The sequence below is a fragment of the Podarcis bocagei genome (genome assembly GCF_964188305.1).
Source record: "Podarcis bocagei genome assembly, chromosome: 15".
Classification (NCBI taxonomy): Eukaryota; Metazoa; Chordata; class Lepidosauria; order Squamata; family Lacertidae; genus Podarcis; species Podarcis bocagei.
In genome coordinates, this window is record NC_138141.1 from 38,436,162 (window position 1) to 38,454,590 (window position 18,429).

Here is an 18,429-nt window from a genome sequence, read left to right on the forward strand (position 1 = left end):
TGTTCAACAGGGCGGGTGCCACTACTGAGAAGGTCCTCTGCCTGGTTCCCTGTAACTTGGCTTCTTGCAGTGAGGGAACTGCCAGAAGGCCCTCAGTGCTGGACCTCAGTGTCCGGGCAGAACGATGAGCCAATGACAGTCAATCAGCTCATTTTAGTTTTACCCTCCATCCTCCGCCTTGCTGAATTCTACCGTGGCAACACTGAGACCAAGCAGGAGGAAACTGGCCGGTGGTGTCACCCCCTGGACTGGTTGCAAGTAGAAAGGCAGGCATGTGTGGGGCTGGCCGAGGGCAGACTGAGGTTGATGGGGCAGTACGCCATCTGCCTCCACTGCCCCAACCTCTTCAGTGACTTACAGAATTGGGGTTAGTAGGCTAACATAGTGTGACCTGCCTTTCTGGATTTTGCATGCTGCTGACTTTCCTGAAGTTGTACATGTATACCACAGTGCAAGCCGAGGCTTATTTCCTCAAAAATAATTCTTGCGAGAGACACATGTACCGTAATGACATTATTTATTAAGATCTCCAAACATTTATGACTAATTGAATTTTTCATTTGAATACAAGGTGTGCAACTTTGCTTCTAGATCTGTTCCTCAGCTCTTTTCCCCCTGGAATTGTCCACCCATCCCTTATTTCCTTATGGTTTTAAAATGTTGTATTGTGCTCTGTAGTTCAGTTGCCATGCCACCAGCTTCCATTTTTCATTTTGCTGCATAACGTCTCTCTTCAACACAGAAACTTCCTCATGTGAATTGAAGTTAAGAATATTTCCCATTGTTGACAACCAACTTAGCTTGCGTTAGAAGTGCTGCGGTTCATGTATGTCTTGAGCAATGAAAGGACTCACATATCTCTTTGAGAAATGTAACACCACAAAGGGGAGGGGATGGCAAAATTAATTGAAACGTTTATACTTGGTAACTGGATTTGCTAGCAGAATGCGTGCTCGCCAGAAAACACACCAGGACTCACAGAATTGGATTGGATTTTCCTGAATTTTACGTACAATTTTAAGTGATTAACGGGATAGCTTAACGCTTACATTAGCAGAGAAAGACTAGTCACAAGGATGAAGCAGGTGAAGAGAAGCGGTGTTGCCGTCACAGGGATCCTGCTGTTGAAGGGAGCAGAATTGGTGGGCGACACTTTTAAGGCGGTGGTCATCTTGTGGAGTGTGCTGGTTCCCACTGTGGTATTTTGAGCCGTCGTAGTAGTGCCTGATGCGGAAACCAAGTCAGGTTTGCACAAAACTACAACCACCAGGGCAGGCCAGAGCCATTTCAACAGCCTCTTCATTCTGCATATTCAACAGTGAACATTAGTTAACAATTCACACATTTCCAGAAGACTTGGCTTTTGTCATGAGGATGGTGAGGATTTGGCTACATAGGAATCCACACGCTGAGAGAGTTCACTCGGGGGGGGGGGGTGTTTGCACATAAAAATGTTTCCATACAAGTGGGCCAAATGTAGTGGGGGAAATGACTTGGAATTTAGGTCACAAAACCACCATTTCTGGACCTCAACGAGAGAATGAAAGCATGGCCAATCCCAAACACTAAAATGAACAAAATCAAGAAAGCATGGCTTGTGTCCAGTAATAGTCTTACTCAAAGTAGACCCATTGGAAGTAATGAAAATGACTCACTTGGTCCAACTGTTTTCAGTGGGTCTACTTGAGTAAAAATCAGTACCCCTTGTTTGTATATTTTTGGAAAACCCTTGAGGTTTTGGAAATTTATTGTTTTATTAAAATATTGGTATTCTGCCTTGGGGTCAAATATTCCAGAGGCAATTGAGGCTGCCTTGTACCTGAGCATTTCTATATTTAATTAGTTATAAAAATATTTGCATCTGTTAGCCAGCTCTTAAAGGCATCCCAAGGAACATTAGTTAGGTTAGAATTGTGCAATACAAAACTAAACATGGAGACTATTAAAATGGAGCCAAATCCCTTTCGGGGAGGTAAAAGGGCTTATTTTATTGCCAACCCAAAAGGCTGAATGGACAGGACTCTCCTGGGCAGGAATTCCAGAGCCAGGGAGCCACAGCCAAGATTACAACATTTTTTCACACCCGTGATCTTGTGATAATCCTTACAACAATCCTGTAAGGGAGGGTCAGTATCATTGTCCCCAGGGGGGGGGGGCTGAGGCTGAAGCAAGTTTGATTTGCCTGTGGTCACTTTGTGGAATTAACGGCAGAAAAGCGATTCAAATGGGAAGGGCGGGGTGGGGGAGCTTTCCAAGTCATAGCTCATTCTCTCTTCTTTGCCAGAAATGAGGATTTGTGCATTGTTCTGAAGCCCGGTTTATGATTATAGGCTTAACGGTGCAATCCTATACATGTCTATTCAGAAATAAGCCCCAGTGACTTGAACGGGTCTTGCTGCCAGGTTCATGTGTGTAGGAATGCAGCCCAGGATCTTGTTCTTAGCACCAAATTCTACATCAGCTGCAGTTAAAAAAAACCACAGCCAATTAAAAAAATAAAATCCAAGGGCAGAACTGAACAAAAATACATCAGTTCCAGGTCTATCTCTCTGCCTGAAGCTGGATGCTCAACAGGCTTTAGGTTTCCTTTTTTTTACGCCGTCATGATTTGGTTTATTTGTCGTTATGGAAGAAGGCTTGATATTCTCAAGACGGAGGGACAAATGGGGACCGCTAAGGAGAGGATCTGAGAACATTACAGAGAGGGATCCGCCTCCAGTAATTACCCAGCCCAGGCCTTCGTTGCTTAACACTTAACAATCCAAACCTGGGACAGGTACTACCTTCCTACACTTTCCAGTGGTGATTCTAAATCCCTTGCATCATCTGTAGTGTGTTGGAATCAGCCCTCCATGGCAGGCACCCTCTGCCAACAAACTCACTGTTTGATTTCACTCCTTCTCATTAATCATGAGGACTAGGAACATTAACCGCAAGGGGTAGGGATGTGGGTTGTTTTTTTTTAATTTTCCAAGTTTAGAGTTTGTTATTTTTACTCCCTGACTTCTTTTTTATTTTAAACATGCATTTTATTTTTCTGTTATCTGCCATAAGAGGTTTAACCTCAAAGGCAGGATTTAAATGTATTTACAGTGGTGCCTCGCAAGACGAAAATCCGTTCCGCGAGTCTCTTCGTCTTGCGGTTTTTTCGTCTTGCGAAGCACGGCTATTAGCGGCGCTTAGCGGCTATTAACGGCTTAGCGGCTATTAACAGCTTAGCGGCTTTAAGAAAAAGGAAACAAACTTGCAAGAACTTGCAAGATGTTTCATCTTGCGAAGCAAGCCCATAGGGAAATTCGTCTTGCGGAACGACTCAAAAAACGGAAAACTCTTTCGTCTTGCGCGTTTTTCGTCTTGCGAGGCATTCGTCTTGCGAGGTACCACTGTATTTTATATATTTAACACAGGCATTTAGCAGTCTGCAAGAGTGAACTAGTTCTATGCTACATGTCATCTTTTACAGCAGGCTCGGTGATTCAAATCTTAACAGGTTACTTAAGCCATAACTGCTCCAAGATCATACAAGAAATTTGCAGGTTGGGTTGCTAGTTTTCTTCCAGTATGCACACACGTTTCAAGATAAAAATATCTCCTCTTAGTTTGACGCATCAGCATATCAGGCAGTTAGGGGCAGTTAATCACCCTTTTAAAATTTGTAATTAATTTTACGATTTGTTCCGTACCTGTTCCGAGTTTCAGGCGCTTATGATGAGAGTAAAATACAGAAGCCTCTGAGGAGCTCCCTTGCATGCAGCCGGTTGATGTGTCGGCTCATTTCTGCCATTTAAATATAATTTCAGGATGATTATGCAACCACAAGCCTCATAATGATTGGCTCCTGCAGCTTGCAAATGTCACTTTTTTTCCAAGGCAACGGATGCAAACATGAAACACTTTCCACCCAGCAATTTGATGGAGGAAGTAAGAGGAGTTAGAAATCATGGTGTGGGCTTCTCCCTCCAGCTTTATGCTTTTTTTCAAAGAAGAGAGCAGGAAAGAGAATACAGTGGTACCTCAGGTTAAGAACTTAATTCGTTCCGGAGGTCCGTTCTTAACCTGAAACTGTTCTTAACCTGAGGTACCACTTTAGCTAATGGGGCCTCCTGCTGCTGCCGTGCCGCCAGAGCACAATTTCTGTTCTCTTCCTGAAGCAAAGTTCTTAACCCAAGGTACTGTTTCTGGGTTAGCGGAGTCTGTAAGCTGAAGCGTATGTAACCTGAAGTGTCTATAACCCGAAGACCACTGTGTTTCATATCTGAATAAAGGACTGCCAGACAACACACAGCGCAGGAAGAATTCTTTCCAAGATTGTTGGAATTCCTGGTCTCCTTTAAAAAAAGTGTAGCTTTATGATTACAGAAAATTAAGACTGCAGAATTTTGACTGCAGAATGTAGCATGAAAAAGGAGCTATTTAAAGATATTCTAATTTTATTATGTTCTTCTCCAATGGCTTGGAAGTCTATTTAAAGTTTTAAGCTTAGGCTCAGGTGGGCTACAGAGGCAGCGTATACACCTGCAGTGGAATGGGATGGTAGTGAGAACTGTACCATTTCACGCGGCAAGGAGGGGTGTGTGTGCTATTTTTTGAATATTTCCCACACATTATAAAAATGCTTGCAAATCGGAAAGCAGCTCATGAGGAAGTTGGATTTCTTTTCAGTCTACGTAACACAAAATGGTGGCCTCATCTAAACTAAGAAACTAATGTTGGCTTGCAATATCCGTGGGGTAAGGCAACTTGCCCCCTTCCCTTCTCCTTTTACTGGTTGAAACATACAAGTGGGCACCCAAATTATGCTCCTGATTGGAGTTGGGTTTTCACATAGTTTTCTGGACACTTCCTGGAAGTGGGGAGAGCATGGAACTGACACACTTCTGTCAGTGGTACCACCTCCTTCTTTGGAAGCCATTTGCTAAGTAAAATGGAGCATGATCGTCACTCCACATGCACACATAGGACTCCATATTTTCTGAGAGCTCCTGAGTTAAAACATCTTTAAAAGGAGATTAGACCAGTGGCTCCCGAACTTTGGTCTCCATGGATCACTTGAAAATTGCTGGACCACATACTGATTTTTCAGTCTGTTATAACAATTGTAATGGGCTGTGCTATATGGTTTTTAATTGTATGTTTAAAGCCTAAACCACTTGATTGTATCTTGTCAGCCAGTGGAGGTCCATGAGCCACAGTTTGGGAACTCCTGAATTATAAAATTTACGGAAGGATAAAGCCATCAATGGCTCCTACTCAGGATGCCTATATGTTACCTCTGGGATTAGACGCAGGATGCGTGTGAATTCTGGTCACTGGGGAACCATGGCGAGAGAAAGCTATCGCTGTCACATCCCGATTTTGTTCTTTTCCCATTCAGGCACCTGAATGGCCATGGTGAAAAAGAGGATGCTTGACTAGAAAGGCCTTTGGTCTGGTCCAGCAGGGTTGCTTTTAGGTGTAGTGGACAGAGGCAAGTTTTCTCTCTCTCTCTTGTAATGCTATAGAACTCTGATTTATTCAGTGAACCTGGTTGACGGAAGATTTAGGACGGTCAGGATTTTGCACAAAATGCACAACTGATTTAGGGAGTTCACTGCCACAAGATATGGACAGCCGCTGGCTCAGATGGCTTTAAAAGTGGATTTGACAAATTTATGGGGCAGGCCACTTATGGAGCAGTGACTATTACTCATGGTGGCAATAATAGTAATAATAATATTTCTTTCTACCCCATCTTTTCCTGGGAATCAAGGCAGAAAATATAAAAAGATAAAAACACAGAAAAGACAAAAGTCCCAGAAGACCTGCTCCCTGCCTTGCAGGCCTTTTCCCACCTGGCATGGGAGGGGGGGGTGTTGGACTGACTCCATCTGCAGAAACTGAGGTTGCTGGACAGACTTGGGCTAGGGTATTGTTTAGGGCAGGGTTTCCCAAACTTGGGCCTCTGGCTCTTTTTGGACTACAACTCCCATCATCCCTAGCTAGCAGGAACCAGTGGTCAGAGATGATGGGAACTGTAGTCCAAAAACTGCTGGAGACCCAAGTTTGGGAAACACTGGCTTAGAGTTTTGTTGAAAGCAGGGTCGTTGCTGTTACTGATGTTAATTATTTTGTGTTTTTATTTTAGATGTTATGTTTTATGTGCTTTTTGGTGTCTTATTTACTATTTCGGACTACTGTTGCTGCGTTTACGTTTTTTTATACATTGTAAGCTGCCTTGAGCATGGTTTTAACTATGGAAAGGCAGCATACTAAAATAATTTAAAAGAAGCCTCCATGTTGTTAGGGACCAGCACTTGGAGGGAAGCTATTGCCTCTGAGAGATCTGCATTGGCTCCCAGTACGTTTCCGAGCACAATTCAAAGTGTTGGTGCTGACCTTTAAAGCCCTAAACGGTCTCGGTCCTGTATACCTGAAGGAGCGTCTCCACCCCCATCGTTCTGCCCAGAGACTGAGGTCCAGCGCCGAGGGCCTTCTGGCAGTTCCCTCATTGTGAGAAGTGAGGTTACAGGGAACCAGGCAGAGGGCCTTCTCGGTAGTGGCGCCCGCCCTGTGGAACACCCTCCCACCAGATGTGAAGGAAATAAGCAGCTATCCTATCTTTAAAAGACATCTGAAGGCAGCCCTGTTCAGGGAAGTTTTTAATATTTAACGCTGTACTGTTTTTAACACTTGATTGGGAGCCGCCCAGAGTGGCTGGGGAAACTGAGTCAGATGGGCAGGGTATAAATAATAAATTATTATTATTATTTGTGCCTGATTGGCTCACATGGCAAATAGGATGCTGGGCTGGATGTTTTCTTGCTCTGATCCAGCATGGCTGCTCTCATGTTCTCAAAGGCGTCGTTACAGAGCAACATTATTGTTAATATTTTCATTTGCCAGTAGCAACGACACTGTGTGCATCTTCGTTTCTTGATACGTGCGCTTGCCGAAGGTGACTTTTTTCTGGAGTGACTTTCTTCTTAAAAGGGCACAATAGTGCTGTAATTCTATCCCTTCCTGGAGTGGAACAGATAGTCTGAAACACAAATGTGTTTTGAGCTTTGTGGCTTCACTGTTAAGAGGAGAAAGCATCTCTCTCTTTTTCTTTTCAAAAGCACCAGTAGCTATGGTATCGCTTGCCTCTGAGTCAGTTGAACACTTGTTGTGAAACCCGCCTGTGGTACAATGCTATTCCACCTTCTTTCATTTTTGTTTCTTGCAAGAGAATCCTTTAGTTTCATCTTCTTCTGAAAGGCAATTGCAGCTTAATACCCGTTTCTGAGCAGTTCACATTGCTGATCAGATAACAAGTCAGTGAATAGAACAGTTTCTGAACCTTCATGATAGAGAACCGCACTAAGTCAACAAAAAAGAGTGGGAACTTGTGGGTTAACCAAGAGTTTCAGCACCATGTACAAGTTGGGTTCCTGGTACATAGAATTGTAGAGTTGGAAGGGACTCTGAGGATCATTTAGTTCAACTTCCTGCAATGCAGGAATGTACAGCTGTCCCATGTGGGGATCAAACCTGCAACCATGGCGTTGTCAGCACCACACTGTAACCAACTGAGCTATCCACATTTACTTACCGGTACTTGTATCTGCTAATGTTGTGTGTACAAGGTGCCTCAGCCTGAATTATAGAGGTGTGATTCTTCTGAATGGAGACCTGTGTGGGAAGGCTCTTTAAAACACCTGGTGCTGCATTTAAATAAGACTATGATTAGTAGGTATTCAGAAGTGTGATCAACTCTTACATCTACTGCCTTACCACTTTTCCTTACTTTCCCTCTTTTTTTTGGAAACTTCTGCCCTGATTTTAACATTCTATCTCCTTCCTTAGCAGTGGGTCCCTACTTCTTAAGTAATGTCCTGAATTAATGTGGATGTGGTTTGGTAGGTCGGAATCTATTTTTCCTAAACTACAACTTGTTATATATATGAATTGTAGGCAGACAGGGTCAGAAATGGCCAGAAAGAACGTAAAGGAAAGTATATACCTTTCATTCAATCTTTGCAGCTTGAATGGATGGTTGGAACGAGTCCTGTGAAAAGTTTTGGCAGGATTTTGTTAGGCCATCCTGTCTCATTCCAAATAACGTAGGTGGTCTATCTTGATCAGTTCCTCACCTAAGGATAAGTACTTTATGAAGTGGTCTCTGACCCACAAAACTTATGCCACAGTGCATTTGCTAGTTTCCAAGGACATTTCTTACCACCTATTTAAATCCAGGTATAATTTGAGGAATGCTGAACCTGGGATAATTTTCCATGTAAATCTCAGGTGTAGGTGTTTTGCATCTGCAAAAACTGAAGCAAATTATTGTCACGTTGGTGGGATTCCTCTGAATAGGTTTTGATCCCTTTCCTATTCATTACCAGGTTTCCTGGACCTAAACCTGTCCAGAAAGGGGAAGCACGGTTTTTATTGAGAGCAATGTGACACAGTGGTTGCTGCAGCAAACACACAAAGCATGTTCTGTGCACAGCTTTAAACACCACTGTTCATGAACCTCAGAAACTTGATCCGAGAAACCTGGCCTGTCTGTGCTGATGTTGGAAGGTGCAAATGCACTTATTCGTGATTTCCTCATGTTATATGTTCCCTGAAGCAGTCAGAATGTGTGGAGCTGCCAGCAGATGTAGCTTCAGCTTGTTCTGAAGGGCTGTAGCTCAGTTTTGGAGTTTGCATGCAGAAGGTCCCAGGTTCAATCCCTGCCATTGCCAGGTAGGGCTGAGAGATACTGCCTACCTGAAACCCTGGAGAGCTGCTGCCAATCAGTGTAGACAGTACTGAGCTAGATGGGCCAGTGGGTCTGATGCAGTATAAGGCAGGTTCCTATGTTCTGTTTTCAGGTAACCTTACCCAAGTGTTTTTGTGTATTCTGAACAAGAGTGTGGTTGTTTCAGTGTATATGATCTAGGTACCATGTGCTGTTTCCCACCTACCCAGGAGATGCAGGGCAGGTAGCAACATCCCCAGTATCCTCTCCTTACAGGTAACAGGTAGCAATATCCCCAATATCCTCTCATTACATAAAGCTCTTGTACTGCTTTTGAAATTCACTAAGTATGGCATGGGGCAGGGACCAAAAAGGTAGGATGTACACAAATATGTATGGCCTTTATCAAACCTTGTGCATAAGGTTCATCTTGGAAATTGTTTAGTTTTCCAAAGAGCTCTTTTGCAAATAGTAGCAGCAGAGGGGGAGGGAGAATAAGAGGGAGGGAGAATTTATCAAGCCAGAACATCAGTGCTGAAAATCTAAACCTAGGTGAACAGCATCCACAAGTGTTTCTGCATCTCTGAAGTGCTTACTGTACTTGCATTTTTAATGTTGTGTGATATGGCCACAAGAGGGCGCACCTACCTAAAACCTCACCTCTCTTCAGTTGGTATAAAGATCTTAACTTTAAAATCGCAGCACCCTGAAACCTCCTTCTCCAACTCTCAACCTCAGAGGCCTTCCAGCTAGCTGCTTCTGCTATGCCACCCAAGCTCCTCAGTAAATCTCTCTTTTTATTTTGTTTGTTTATTTGCAGCAACAGTTCATAAAGCGTTTGCTGGAATTGATTGAAATACTGCATTGCATCTTTTGAGATCTGTACATTGGCAGCTCTGCAAAGCAACTAAATGCCTTTGAATAGTTAGTGAAATAGCAGGGTTCAATAGCTGTCCAGTACCCTGTGGGTTCATCCTGGACAGCCAATGAAATCCAGACCTTGAACAACTTCAGGAGCTGGCAAGTGAACTTTCCCTTGTTCATTCTTGCCCCTCAAAATTGAACAGAGGACAGCTTCTTCCCTGCAAGATACAGATAGACTCCCAGCATAGATTCTGACAAGTGAAACACATATCTGATGGGTTTTTTAATATGTATGTATGTATGTTTGTATGTTTTAGGGCATGTGTATGCACACAATGCACTTGCTTACAATCTTCCACATATTCATTCTTTAAATTTTCACGCATGCATTTGAAACTCCTGAGCTGCCCCTCCAGAACATAAAAGTAGGATCATAGAGTTGTAGAGCTGGAACGGACCACGAGGGTCATCTAGTCCAACCCCCTGCAATGTGGGAATATTTTGCCCAATGTTGGGCTCGAACCCACAACCCCGAGATTAAGAGTCTCATGCTTTGGGTTGCCTGACTACATGGGATACATTCCCAAAATTATTAAGGAACTGGAGTGTTTTAAAGATCTCTCTACAGATGCGCTCGCAACCCCTCTTCCCGCAGTAGGGCTTCCACATGCAAGTGTTTGAGGTGTAAGGCCGCTGCTTTGCATGCAACAATTAAGTTCTATTTCTGCCTTTCAGCCGTTCTTGTGGGCGTATAATTTCCTCAGCCGGGAGGGGCTGCTTTCTTTCTTAAGGTCTACGTGCAACTTTCACTTGGGGTGTAGGCGGAAGCCTTGTTTTGTTTTATTGGTGCTATGGTCACTGCTTTGGAGAACTTCCTGCCATTGTTGAAACTCTGGAACTTGCTCACAGATCCTGCATCCTCCCATCTACAGGCCAGATAATGTTATCATGCTCTGGTCTGCTGGTTTGGATTGGCTTCAGTTAAAAGTTGAGCATGGTGGACGCTTTCCTGGAACACTGCTTTAAATCACGCCTCCCATTTCTACATGTCAAGTAGGGGGTTGGACTCGATGGCCCTTGTGGTCTCTTCCAACTCTATGATTCTATGATTCTACTCTGGTATTTGGATCCGTGTTTGGCAAGGAAAACTTTTTGTGTGTGCTAATCAGCCAATTAGTGTTTTGCATATTGTTGAAATGATGACTTGAAATGTTGGGTTTTATGGACCACAGCTAGCACTCATTGTAGGCTACGACAAAGGGATATCACTGTGGCCTGGAATAATGTACATATTTAGCGTGAACGCTTACCCCTGCCTCATAAGCCTAATTCCTTTCTGGTTTTTCACACATAAATTGCTGTCTTCCCCCCATCAGACCGAGTTAGAGTCATAGAATTGTAGAGTTGGAAGGGACCCCATGGGCCATCTACTGTAGTTCAACCCCCTGCAATGCAGGAATCTGGACTAAAGCATCCATAACAGATGGCCATCCAGTTCTTGGGGGTTTGGGGGAAGCTCCTCCCACTGAAGGGGACCAAGCACAGAGGAATCAGCATAGCCCAGCCTGGTGCCTTCAGATGTTTCAGAGTTTAGACCATGGGTAGGCAAACTAAGGCCCGGGGGCCAGATCCGGCCCAATCGCCTTCTAAATCCGGCCCGCGGACGGTCTGGGAAACAGCGTGTTTTTACATGAATAGAATGTGCCCTTTTGTTTAAAATACATCTCTGTGTTATTTGTGGGGCCTGCCTGGTGTTTTTACATGAGTAGAATGTGCCCTTTTATTTAAAATGCATCTCTGGGTTATTTGTGGGGCATAGGAATTCGTTCATTTTTTTGTCCAAAATATAGTCCGGCCCCCCACAAGGTCTGAGGGACAGTTTGCTGACCCCTGTTTGCTGACCCCTGTTTTAGACCATAACTCCCGTCATCCCTGGACATTGGTCGTGCAGGCTGAGGCTGGTGGGAATTGTAGTCCAAAACATCCACCATATTGGGGCCCTTCCCCTGAATCAAGTGGGACTTCTGGATAACATCTATCAATGGAAGAGACTGAACATTCACAGTTAAGTGCGGTTGGTGTAAGCATCACTTTAGTCTCTAGCAAGGGAGAAAAGTCTGTTTTAGCGAGGTCTAATGTACAAGGAAAGGAGGGAAGGGTCAGTGATTTGATCGCTGCTCTCCTTTCAAGAGTACAGGCCCGATGTTTCTTCTCAAGAGAATTTTTTGTACGTCATCAGTTGTGAAGCGTAGCCCAAAAGGTGGTTTGTCTTGTGGTTACATGGATGTGGAAGCTTAAGTCAATGACAGAAGAAAACAAATCCACTTTGGCCATGTTTAATGCAAGCAAATACAGTCCGACACGGCATATTTGTTGTTTCTGTCAGTTAAAACAAACATGTAGAAAGGCATTACAGGCAGTGCTATAGCATAGAAATTCTCCTATCCATCCCTTGCCTATAGATCTCACCGCTATCAATTGCCACACCTGCCAGGTGCAACTTGAGCTGCTGCTTGTAAAAAGGAGTGGCACAGCCTCCATTTCACAGTGGCAGCAAAACAACCATATGCTAAATTCTGCACATCACCCACTGTTTCCCCACAAACGTCCCTTATGCTTAATGCCCAGCTTGTCTGCTCTCTTTTCTCCAGGGATCAACAGTGAGGAATGCCAGCCCTGTTGACTTTTCTTGTTATTCATTTGGGACTGATCCACCAGCTGTTTCCCTTTCATTGAATGGAGCGTTTTGTTAGGCAGGTTGCTTTTATATCTATCTTACACATGGCTTCATCCCCTCTTGATTCCCCAGTAGAACACACTGATCTAATTGCTAATAAATAAATAACATATGTGCCCCTAATTCAAAAAGGAGGTCTGGATCTTTGCTCCACCTTTCTCTGGAGTTAATCTTCTTTTTAACTTTCTAGTCCACCACTGCTATGATTCCTGAATAGTGTTTGACATGTCCTCTGATGTCTGGTGCGATTTGAATTAGTTGCTGCCACTTCATACCCAGCCACCCCAATCTCCCCTAATTCAGATTAATAAAACACAGCATTATAAAACAAGGAGAGGGATTCTGTGGCCCTCCAGATAGTCAGACTCCCATGAGCTTCAGCCGGCATTGCTCTTGACTAGGGATGGTGGGGACTGGAGAGCCACAGGTTCTCTGTGCTTATGGTAGGACATCGTAGAGACTGTTTTAAATATAAGTACACTTGCAAAAATGTTCCTTGCTGAATAATTGAAGTGTAATCAAAACCCAAATTGATTTAAAAAAAATTGGGATCAGTTGGAAATTCTTAAACTTAGAGCTTTGCATGGCATGCTCAAAATAACAAAGTGGTAATTTGTATATCAGAAATGAATTGGGTAGAATTGGGGAATCGTAATTTGTGTTTGTTAATGCTTGTATTTTGTGTACAGTGGTGCCTCGCAAGACGAAATTAATCCGTTCCGCGAGTCTCTTCATCTTGCGAAGCACGGCTATCAGCGGCTTAGCGGCTATTAGCGGCTTAGTGGCTATTAACGGCTTAGCGGCTTTAAGAAAAAGGAAACGAACTCGCAAGATGTTTCGTCTTGCGAAGCAAGCCCATAGGGAAATTTGTCTTGCGGAACGACTCAAAAAACGGAAAACTCTTTCGTCTTGCGCGATTTTCGTCTTGCGAGGCAAATGTCTTGCGAGGTACTACTGTAAATATGTTTCTCTGTGGTTTTAGAATTAATAAAACTGTTAAAAAAAAAGGCAAGCAGACAAAACACCCCTCTACAGAACAAGCTAACAACAGAAGCTGTCAAAATGCATTAAATTTCCAACCTGAGGTCTTGGAAGTTCTTGATTTGCTGAAGTAAAATGAAAGAGAACTTATTGAGGCCTTTGATCCATGCAGGACTGTTTCTGTATTGCTGGCCTCTACGTTCCTGATGCAGTGGGGTCTTTGAGACACATTTTGTTCTCTTCCCTCTTCCTTCACATGGTCCATGCAGGATGGTCCATGCAGGGGCTGCAGACCATTTGCAGAGACCAGCAGAGATGTCACAGTCTTCATGATAGGCTTTTGTCAATAAATTTGGTGGAATCCTGGGGGAACAGCTACCTGTCCATTTCCATAGGATGCTTCACTGTCTTCCTTCTGGTTGGGCGCTGTAAGCAACTGTTGCGAGAAACTGCTGGCTGGGCATGCCTAGAGATAGAACAAGGTTGTCTTGGCAGTGACTCTTCTAGATCCGATCATAGGGTTAGTTGGGTAAAACAAAAATGTAGAGAGGCAGATTGCATAGATGTGCAGTAGGCTTCAAGTGTGCCGAGGGAAGGAGGCCCAGGGACCACTTCCATTGCCCCCCAAATCAACACAGCAAATGATACACCTTAAGTCTCCCATGCACCACGAGATAGATAGAAGGGAACCCAGTTTAGTTCTTGCCTCCTGTTGCTCCATCACAGAATTAAGGAAGATTGAAGGGAGTGTTTGGAAGGCACTAGCTCTTTTGCTAGGAGCAGAGAGTATTTACTCACAGCTCATTATTTGCTCACTATTATTTGCTCACATTGGCCTTGATTGCATATCATAGTTAAAAGCATCTCAACCACTTTTAGCATGTGGGAGAAAAGCTACGATCCTTGACCTAGCATAATAGCCAAAACCAGGATTGCTCAAAACCATGACCTGGAAGTAAAGAACAAACCTTGACATCACAATCATGGTTTGCTTTGAATGAAACCGATCATGATCCTCAATTTGGGGAGCAAAGCTAGGAATTGTGGTCTGGACCATTGAAAACCCATGGCTGCAAGTGAGCTGTTGTTCACATATCGTAACAATGTAAATCAATTGTAATTCCAGCCTCCCCAGAGCTTACATAGTTTATGAATATGTGCCATGGTTAGATAAAAGCTGCCCTGTCCCCACCTCAGTCTCACAATCCTCTAGCTTCAGTGTTGGATTTGCTCGATCTTTCAGTGAAAGATTGGGGTATTTGTAGAATATTTCAAATAGGAGGTGAAACGTCTCAAAGAACTGACTTGCAGACCAGTTAACAGTGGAAAGAGGAAAGCCTTTTCCCCCTCCAAGGATGGCAGTGTACAACAGAGAAATACTTCCTTACAGGCAGAGTACAGAAACGGCAAGCAATGCAAATCCCAAAAAGGAAGAAGTTGGGAATACAGCAATATTGGTTGTTTTCTTTTGAGAAGCGCTTGTAGTGCCATTGTTCTGGCTGGCTGTGGTCTTGGTGGCTTGTCCAGGAGAAGATGAAGTGGCGTTGGTTTGATCTTTTGTGACTTTGGCTGTGTTGGTGGCTTGGCCAGAAGAAGATGAGGTGGTGTTGATTTGGCCTTGAATGACTTTGGCTGTGTTGGTAGCTTGGCCAGGAGAAGATGAGGTGGTGTTGGTTTGACCTTGAGTGACTTTGACTGTGTTGGTGGCTTGGTCAGGAGAAGATGAGGTGGTGTTGGTTTGACCTTGAATGACTTTGGCTGTGTTGGTAGCTTGGCCAGGAGCAGATGAGGTAGTGTTGGTTTGACCTTGAGTGACTTTGGCTGTGTTGGTAGCTTGGCCAGAAGTAGAAGCAGTAGCATTGTTAGCTGGCGACATAGTGGCATTGTTGGTTAGCCCTTTAGTGGACGTGCTGGTGGTGTTGGCGGGTGATGTGGCCATGTCGCTGACTGGGCCAGGAGTAGAGGGGATAGAGGGGGTGTTGGCTGAGCCAGGACTGGATGTGCTGGTGGTGCTTTGGAAGGTAGTGGGTGAGTCTTTTGCCATTGGCTCACAGTTAATGAAGTGAAGCCCACTGAGCATTAGGATAAAGATGGAGTGTGGACCGAACTGCATCCTGCACCTGGGGTTCTGGTAGAGAAGAACAATACAATACAATTAATATATAACTCACAGTTGTCTTTGTAAATGGCTTGCTGGCTGCTCAAACTAAGCCATCCAACTGTGCCTCCTTCACAAAGTCACCTTCAGGGCTCATGAGATCTTGTTTTTGGACTTTGCCAAGCATGTGGTGCACCTTTACCACTGAGATGTCTATCCTATGTGACTTTTTAAAAAGTGATGTAAATTGGCCCTTGGATACAGCGATATCAAAGCAGAGATACATTGTTTTGCATGCCACACAACATCATAAGAAAAATATGAGATCTAAGCGGGCCAAATCTTGTTGCTTTTGATGCTGTCTTTTAGTACACATTATTGCAGTTTTTGACCCAAGCCCAGCCCCTCTTTCCTCTAAGTATGCTTTATTTCCTGGGCCCCCAACTTAGAATGAGATCCAAAGAACTACAGTTATTTATTTATTTATTTATTTATTATACCCCGCCCATCTGGCTGAGTTTCCACAGCCACTCTGGGCCGGCTCCCAATCAAATGTTTAAAACAGTACAGCGTTACATATTAAAAACTTCCCTGAAGTTAAGATGTCTTCTGAATGTCAGGTAATTATTTATCTCTTTGACATCTGATGGGAGGGCGTTCCACAGGGCGGGCGCCACTACCGAGAAGGCCCTCTGTCTGGTTCCCTGTAGCCTCACTTCTCGCAGTGAGGGAACCGCCAGAAGACCCTCGGAGCTGGACCTCAGTGTCCGGGCTGAATGATGAAGGTGGAGACGCTCCTTCAGGTACACAGGACCGATGCCGTTTAGGGCTTTAAAGGTCAGCACCAACACTTTGAATTGTGCTCGGAAACGTACTGGGAGCCAATGCAGATCTCTCAGGACTGGTGTTATGTGGTCCCGGCGGCCACTCCCAGTCACCAGTCTAGCTGCCACATTCTGGATTAATTGCAGTTTCCGGGTCACCTTCAAAGGTAGCCCCACGCAGAGTGCATTGCAGTAGTCCAAGCTAGAAGAGGGAATCTCACAAGTCCCTATTATTGTTGTTTGTTTGTTGTTATAACCCAACCATATGACTGGGTTGCCCCAGCCATTTTGGCTGGCTACCAACAAAATATAAAAACACAGTAAAACATCAAACATTAAAAATTTGCCTATACTGGATTGCCTTCAGGTGTCTTCTGAATGCTGTATAGCTGTTTATCTCCTTGACATCTGATGGGAGGATGTTCCACAGGGTGGGCGCACTACTGAGAAGGCCCTCCAGTTCCTTCAAGGTAGCATTTCAGTGCCTTTTTGGATTCTTTAGAATTTAGATTCTTTAGATTTTCATCTTTTATTATAGACTCACTCAGTTGTTAAAATAAAAAAGAAGATGCAGAAGCATTCATTATTTCTGGGCACTATGCAATAAATCAAAATCTCACCCCAGATATTATTACAGTTGCAACATCAGGCAGATAACAAGTAAAAAAATTAAGTGGTCCACCAGGACCCTCAACAATGTTCAAGTGGTCTGTGGAGAATAAACTTTGGGAACCACTGATCTAATGCACCAGTACCAGTGTTGTGATTATTGTGCCCTTGGAAGAAAGTTGGAAAGCAGACAAAAAATAAATAAATCAAAGGAGCAGGTACTATCATGTTCAAAATGAGGCAATTATATCACAGTGTCAAATTCCATACCTCTCTCTTTTCCCCTTCGGATCCTCGTCCTGGGAGATCAAATGCACCTCCTTGGCTTATCCACCTCTCAGTCTTAGAAACAGCTGGGCAGGAATATTGGGGACTGCAATTTATGTTGAGCTTAAGAATGATGTAACCATGCAGCTAACAAAAGGTTCGTTTCCTTGTTTGCAAAGCATAATCCAAACTAAATATTGTTTTTAATAAAAATAGACTTCATGGAGCATTCAGGAAGCATAATAGAAATGCTGAAAGCATTTTGAACCTTGAATGTTTGCAGCAGTATATTTTGAAATCTAGAGCTGCAGTGTTTTCTTGATCAATTGTCTAGATAGGTATGGTCTGAAGGCACCTTGTTGAACTTTAGCAGACCTTAGTCTGATGAGCTTCTTGGAAGAAAGGAGGGATATAAATGTAAGAAAATAAATGCATCAATAAAAACAATCTATTCTGCTAACCACCTTTTGAGTAAAACTATAGAAAGTTGCCCCAATTGATCAGAATACTTTTTTAAAGACTCTTAACTCATTTCAGTAGAAATGCTAATAAAATCAGCATTCCCCCATATGTAGGAGGAAAATAGCACATCTAAGGTAGTGGCAGGTGGATGCATCATCTCAAAACAGTGTGTGATTTTATATTGCAAAAAGCAATGTTTTGCTCTAATGTAAATTTACAGATTTAATCAAATCAGTTTAAAGCCACTGGCATTTCATTAACCTGTTGACGGCTCCATTTGCCTTATACCTTTTATTATTATAATTGGGTTTTATAAACAATAATAATCTTATAGAAATAAGTATTCAGTGGTACCTCGGGTTACAGACGCTTCAGGTTACCGACTCCGCTAACCCAGAAATAGTACCTTGGGTTAAGAACTTTGCTTCAGGATGAGAACAGAAATCGCGCGACGGCAGCAGGAGTGGTACCTCAGGTTAAGAACAGTTTCAGGTTAAGAATGGACCTCCAGAACGAATTAAGTTCTTAACCCGAGGTACCACTGTACCAAGTTTTCTCATGTCATATGTATATCACAAAAATAACATAATAAATGTGGAAAAATATCTACAACATATGTTTCAAGCATGATGATGTGAAGATAAGCTGGTCTGTCATTCAGAAAGGCACGCTGTGTCTTAGGCTGTGAATATTTTGTGCACCTGCCTTTTTACTGTGGGTAGGGCCTGGTGAAATCTCAAAACCCAGTGGTATGGCTATGAACAAGCTTCTGGGGCAGCTAAGCTTGCAGGCTTCCGGATGCTCCAAAAGAAGAACTACAGCTGGGTGCTGCACGATGCTTTGATGGCTGAGGCATTTGGCCGCCCGGAGACCTCAAACTAAA

At 43.5% G+C, this 18,429-nt stretch overlaps 2 protein-coding genes and 2 long non-coding RNA genes across 9 annotated transcripts in view; 1 reads left to right on the forward strand and 3 right to left on the reverse strand.

Annotated features, from left to right (window-relative positions):
* The window catches only part of EVI2A (ecotropic viral integration site 2A), a 242,082-nt gene that overhangs the window by 195,903 nt on the left and 27,750 nt on the right, over positions 1 to 18,429 (reverse strand). The gene's annotated exons all lie outside the window — the stretch shown is intronic.
* Positions 1 to 18,429, forward strand: part of NF1 (neurofibromin 1) — a 162,526-nt gene that overhangs the window by 66,992 nt on the left and 77,105 nt on the right. The window lies entirely within an intron of this gene.
* On the reverse strand, positions 501 to 5,075 carry LOC308574484. The gene is made up of 2 exons (XR_014002513.1): positions 3,684 to 5,075; positions 501 to 1,304 (listed from the first exon to the last, which is right to left on the reverse strand). It is a non-coding gene; the product is annotated as an uncharacterized lncRNA (long non-coding RNA).
* LOC308574435 lies at positions 14,632 to 17,454 on the reverse strand. Its single transcript, XR_014002501.1, has 2 exons — positions 17,088 to 17,454; positions 14,632 to 15,414 (listed from the first exon to the last, which is right to left on the reverse strand). It is a non-coding gene; the product is annotated as an uncharacterized lncRNA (long non-coding RNA).